Genomic DNA, 6,665 nt, shown 5'->3' with positions numbered 1-6,665 from the left:
GTACACTGGGCTTGCCCATGATCCTGGCTGGCTGAGGTGGACAGCAGATCGCGGCAGCAAGATCCTGTTGGGGGTGGGGGTGGTGTCTCTGGTCACTTTTTCTATCTCTGTGTCTCAGTCTTTCTTCTTCATGGAAAAAATTAACTTGAAAATATATATATTTTTTACACAATTAAAAAAACATTTTACTTTTTAATAAAAGGGTTTTTTTTTAATGTGCCAATAGAAAAATGTAATATTCTTCATGTGACTTGTATTATATTTCTATGGATGGTGCCCTAAAGGAAAAGAATCTTTATTTCCAAGGCTTTTTAACAAAGGAAATTGATCTAGACTGAAGAATAAGTAGAGGTGACTAGCTCAGCTTGAACTATCTATCCTGCAGTGGGGTTTGAGGTTAGAAGGAGAATTTCTGAGGCAGAAAGAACAGTGGGCAAGGGCCCTGAGGCAAAAGAGAGCATGGAATGTTCCAGAACAGGTAGTGAAGTTGGATTGTAGGGAGGGAGGGGCAGAGGGCTCAGAGATGAGGCCAGAGAAGCAAGCAAGGGCCACCTCAGGTGGGACCTAGAGGCCTTGCTTCAGGCTTTAATCTTTATCTTAAGAGCAACGAGGAGCTTGAGGAGCTAGCGAAGGAGAGCAGAGATGATTTAAAAAGATTGCTCTTGCTGTGTCTGCAGAGGAGGGGTTTGTGTGTCAATTTTGTTTTAATAAAAGAGTTTTATTATGCTACTAAATGTAGTTTAATTTTCATACTCTTTTCGTGTATTTGGCAATGTTGAACTTTGCCTAAGCTTTGTGCTCCTGAAAAGAGCAACAGTTAAGAAATCCTCAAACGCGGGGGCAGCAGGTGGTGGATTGGTTAAGGCTCTGGACTCCCACATGGCTGACCACAATCTGAGTCCCAAACCCTGCAGCTTGCTTTCTCACGTTCGTTCTCTCTCTCTCTCTCTCTCTCTCTCTCTCTCTCTCTCTAGTGCACGTGCTCTATAGCAAAATTTAAAAAGAAGAGTAATAATATTGTAATAAATAAAATAAATGTCTTTTTTAAAAAAATGTAAGAAATCTCCAAAATGTTTCTTGACCCATTTGTGTTCCTGGAAATTTACTTACCTAAGAAAAATGTCACTCCTACTGTTAATTTAGATCAGACTCCCTAGTTTTCTCATAACTCCCATGCAATGCACACATGACACCTATGTGATAAGGCCAAACACAGAACTCTCTAACTTCCTGATTTTTGTCTCATAAACAATCAACTAAGATTATAATTGTTTGCCCCCCTGAAACTAGCCAGACAAAGTGATGAATATTCACTGGCTGACCCCCTCCCCTGACTGTAAAACAGTTCCAACTGTATTCATTCACCGGCCACTGGTCGACCCATCCCTATAAACATTTAAGACAAAGCCACCTTGCTGTGACATTGTGATCTTCACATCTGGATGGTTCTCCCTAATGTAATAGCCTGAATAAAGTCATCTCCTTAATTGTCCCATGTGCTTTGTCTCTGAAAAGATCTTTCAAATAAATGAATTCATAAATCAGAACTTCTTGGTTTGGCTTGAAAAATACAATCTTGGCACTTACGTGCAATGCAGCAAGAATGGCCTCAATCCAGCTGAACACATAATTGGTTGAGTATCTGCTATGGGCAAAGCACTTTATTAGGCACTAGATTGTGGGATGGAAAACTTGCCTGAAGCAAAATAATATTACCTTCTGGCTTGGTCATTTGGTGCTGTTGCAATGGGAAACTACTGATTGGGTAATTCATAATGAACAGGAATTTATTTGGCTCATGGTTCTAGAGTCTGAGAAGTCCAAGATCAAAGAGCTGCATCTTTGGAGGGCCTTCTTGTTACGTAATCCCATGGCAGAAGGCAGAAAGCCAAGAGAATGTGTGTGAGAGAGAACAAGAGAGGGCACATTCCCTTCTTTAAAAATATATTCATTTTATTTTATTTATTCTTGTTACTACTTTTAATATGATCAGAGAGAGACAGAGAGATAGAAAGGGAAAGTGAGAAAGCAAGCTGCCAAGTCCAGGACTTGAACCTCAGTTGGCCAGTGGGAATTCAACACCTTAACCATTATGCCCGGCTCCCCCAACCCCACTTACTTTTATAACAAACCCAGTCTTGCAATAATGAATCCACTCCCATAATAAGGACATTAATCCATTTACAAGGGCAAAGCTTTCATGACTTAATGGTCTCTTAAAGGTTATACTTCTCAGGTCAGCTCCATGACCTGGTGGTTAAGTCAGTCAGATCCCTCATGGCTGACCATGAGGTTTGAGTCTCAGATCCAGTGACTTGAGAAACACCAGGTGCATTTGTGTGCTTGCCTAGAATCCCAAAAGGAGGGCAAGATGGACAAGAAGGGACTGTGACATGACCTTTCCCCATGGGAGATTGATTCCTCTTCTTACTCTCTCTCTGCCTTGGTGAGCACATACATATCTAAGGAAAAATAAAAAGAATTTCTTCCTCTCAATACTGCTGCCCTGGAAATTAAGTTTCCAACACGTGAACTTTGATACACATCCACATCATAGCAACTTCCCAGTAAATTGTCATCATGAATGAGCACTCTGAGCAACCTTCGAAAATGATATCTCCAGGTAAGTCATACTATCTCTATTCTCTTAGCCTTGGTTTTCTCGTCTATGAAAATAATAGTGTCTACCTTACAATGATGGTGGGATGAGTCAGTGAAAAATGCTTGAAATAGTAGATTCTTAGTATTACTGGTTTATGTTGGAAGAAGAATGTGGTCCTGTGAGAAGAGTGGGAGGCCATTGTCTACACGTGAGATATGTATGTTGGTCTCTGCCCCCAGTTTTTGACACAGAGCTCCTAAAACTCTTGTAATCTCCTGAGTGATAGGGATACTAGCAGTATCTTTTGTTCTAATATCTGTTCTTTGGTCCTGGTTCCTGACATAAGAATTTCTAGGACCTTTAGAATCTCGAGTGACGATGGGAACCAGCAGTTAGCGTAATGGCTATGTCTCTGGACTTCCATGTAGTCAACCGCGGTTGGCATCCTGGACCCGGTGGCTTAGAACTCATGCCGGGCATGTGTGTGTGCATGTCCAAGATCCCGAGAGGAGAATGGAGGAGAAGGGATTGTGGCATGACCATCCCCCCTGGGGGGGTGATTTCTCGCTTTCTGTCTCTATGTCTCTCTCTGTCTGTCTGGCGAGCGCACGTGCCCTATAGCGAAAACCTCTCCAAAAAAAAGAATCTTGAGTGACGAGCATCTCCTTGCATGCTAATGAGATTACTGCTGGCCATAGGTCCCTCTATATCTCCAGGATGGGTGCTGGTCACCAGAAACACCCAGCCACTATTAGAAACAGAACTTTCAGCCCTTCTCCCCATCCTTTAAGGAGGGTAGGGTAGCTAAAAATGAGTTACTAATCCTTGGTGTCTAGGTGATGTGAAGCTTCCAAAATCCCTAAGGTTCAGAGCTTCTGAGCTGGTGGTTTGTAGCCAAGTCAGATAGAGAAGAGATGACCTGAAGACTCGTTATGTGTGGTGTCTATAGTAGGAGCCAGCCCTGTAGGGTCTTCACTAACTCCACGTGTTTAGTGTCATGACGGAATTGTAGCACAGCCAGTTGGTGTCCAGAGAGTAGGAGGATTACTTAATATGAGGGAAAACTCCATACACATTTGATGCCAGAAATGAAGAGAGTTATGAATAGAGAGAAAAGCTGTGTTTTGGTTTTTTGTTTTTCCCTTAATACCAAAGAATTGAGCTCACAGTCAGTGTCTGCCATTTTCTCAGATCACGTATCAGACAAGTGGTCAGGGGCAGATCCTGGCACTCAGGTTACCAGATTTTCACTCATGTGTCCCTGTAACCCTGGCTTAGTAAAAGGTGTTAATGCCCCCACCCAATTCCCTGTGACCCTGAGATTGAACCAATTTCCAACTGCCTGTATCTGCATCTCTCGGCGTGTTGGCTTTCTTCATTTTTCTGGAACTGAAGAAGATGGTTCTTCACGGGTACAGGACTAGGTAAAAGTGACTGGACGTTAACACTGCCATAGAGCAGTTATTAACAAATGCACTGGGAACTGGTGTATACATACCTCTATTCCCACCCTCTTTGAGTGGGATTATTCTGAAGCACATGTTTTGTACTGGCTATCCCAAGGGAATCAAACTCAAGCCATCTACTAAGGTAGCTATTATAATAATACACTTCCTTTTTTTGTGTGTTACTTCTGCACAGAAGAAAGCCAATGACAACACTCTCTAGTTACCAATAGGCAGAGCAGGAGCCAGCGTTCTACAGTGAATTATAACCTAGCTGGGCTGAATACCTGGGGCACCGGATTCCCAAGACTTCTCCTCCTCATAGCCATGCTCTATGTCTAAGACGCTAGTTCAAAGGGTGCTATTATTGTCTGCCTCCTACCCATCTGCCCAGCACCTTTCAAATAAAAACCTGTGTTAAAATCTGCTTCTACGTCTGTTTCTGAGAGAATCCACCCGGCTTAACTGAATAGAGGAGAACAGAACCTTGACCCAAGACAGTGACCCACAGTTGACCAGAACTCTGCACTGTGTGCCATTATTATTAGGAAAAGCAACCTATTTCTTTTTCTCAAGGAGCACAGAAGAAAGAAACTGAAGTAGGAAAAAGAAAAGAACAATGGATGAACTGGATCCTGGGAATGAAGACATCTTGGGGGAGGCGGGTATCCTCAGTCCCAGATATACTCCCCTCACTGATGTGCTTCCCTGGGGATGTTCATGTGTCTGCATGGGTTTATAACCGCTCCTGCCACCACTTAGGTCAGCCTGAACAAGATCTTCATAGTCTTAAAACATCTAACTCATAAAGGTTTAAGGTCAGATGAATCTGAGTCCAGATCAGTTTTGTGTAGTCATCAACAAATGGCTAGAGTCTCTGAACTTCAATTTCCTCAGTTCTCTCTCTGTCTTTTTTTCTTTTAATTTTTAAATTTTTTTACAGATGGTATGCTCACCAGAGAGAGACAGAAGGGGAGAAACCACTGCCCATGGGGAGTGGTCACACCACAATGTTTTCTCCTCATCTGTCCATCCTGTCAGGATTTGGGGCTTGCACACACACATGTGGGCATGTTTCTCAAGTTGCCAGGTCCAGAACTAGAACCATTGGTCAGCTGTGCAAAATCTGGCTAACCTAACCACCAGGCCATGGAACCAATGCAATTTTGTCAGTTTTAAATGGGATAATCAGATCACAGATATTTGTGAGGAGTAAATGAAGTCATGTTCTCTGTCCCTTAAGATCCTCTCCAAGTACCGACTTATACAAATAGTTTCTGTCTTTTGGTCACCATGGTGACCCTAAGAATGCTATAAATTTCCCCTAATGAAGCTGAGATACTTTCACGTTTCCTTGCTGTGTCTGTCTGCATCTTGGACAGATGAAAAATTCCCAGAGGAGTCATATTTTAGAGTGTCTAGTCTGACCATTTATAATTCACAGCACCCGATATGATATAGGCAAAAACAACCAGACAGGAAAAGTAGAAAAGAATCAATTCAGTCTTTCCTGAGCACAAAGGTGCCTCTGTATTTTTGGTGGTTTAGGAACCAGCTGGAGGGTAGGACTAAGAACAATGGAAACTGTTAGTTAGCTTTGGAAATAAGAGTAGCCTTTGGCCAGCTGGTATAATTCAAGAGGCCACCAAGCAGATGCTGGCTCCTCCTGGATCTGCCTTCTCGTTCAGTCTGTAACTTATTTTGATTCAATACAGCCAGTCCCACCTGAGTACTTGATTATACCAGTTTCTGAGCTAGGCATGAGAATCTCAGAGACAAATGGGACCCAGGACCTGCCTCTAGGAGTTCACCATCAGTGGGGACCAGCAGTTAGCATAATGGCTATGTCGCTGGACTCCCACGTAGTCGACCACGGTTCGAGTCCCGGACCCAGTGGCTTAAACTCAAGCCAGGCACATGTGCATACATGCCCAGAATCCCAAGAGGAGAATGGAGGAGAAGGGATTGCGGTGTGGCCATTCCCCCTGGGGGGTGATTTCTCGCTTTCTGTCTCTATGTCTCTCTCTGTCTGTCTGGCGAGCACACACGCCCTATAGCAAAAACCTCTCAAAAAGAAAAAAAAGTTCACCATCGGCAACATCACTTTCCTTCTTCGTTAGATGAATGTATTGGGCTAAGTGATCACCAGATCGCTTCTCACTTTGAGTTTCTATGATGGCGAATGAACGTTGGGTTATGAAGGTGAAGTCAATTCTCAGAGGAAGCCTATTGAAGAAAAACTTTACTTGGGAACCAGCAGTTAGCGTAATGGCTATGTCTCTGGACTCCCACGTAGTCGACCACGGTTCACGTCCCGGACCTGGTGGCTTAAAACTCATGCCAGGCGCGTGTGCGTGCATGCCCAAGATCCCAAGAGGAGAAGGGATTGCGGCGTGACCATCCCCCCGGGGGGTGATTTCTCGCTTTCTGTCTCTATGTCTCTCTCTGTCTGTCTGGCGAGCGCACGTGCCCTATAGTGAAAAATCTCTCCAAAAAAAAAAAAAAAGATTAAAAAAAAAAAAGAAACGCTTTACTTGAAAATGAGAGATAAAAATGAGAGATGATCAAAACATCAAGGATTTTTCAAATATTATCAAAAATATTCATCTGGCATCTCT

This window comes from Tupaia chinensis, unplaced genomic scaffold (assembly GCF_000334495.1).
Source record: "Tupaia chinensis unplaced genomic scaffold, TupChi_1.0 Scaffold000081_1, whole genome shotgun sequence".
NCBI classification, from domain to species: domain Eukaryota; kingdom Metazoa; phylum Chordata; class Mammalia; order Scandentia; family Tupaiidae; genus Tupaia; species Tupaia belangeri.
Note: the sequence above shows the minus strand (reverse complement) of the source record.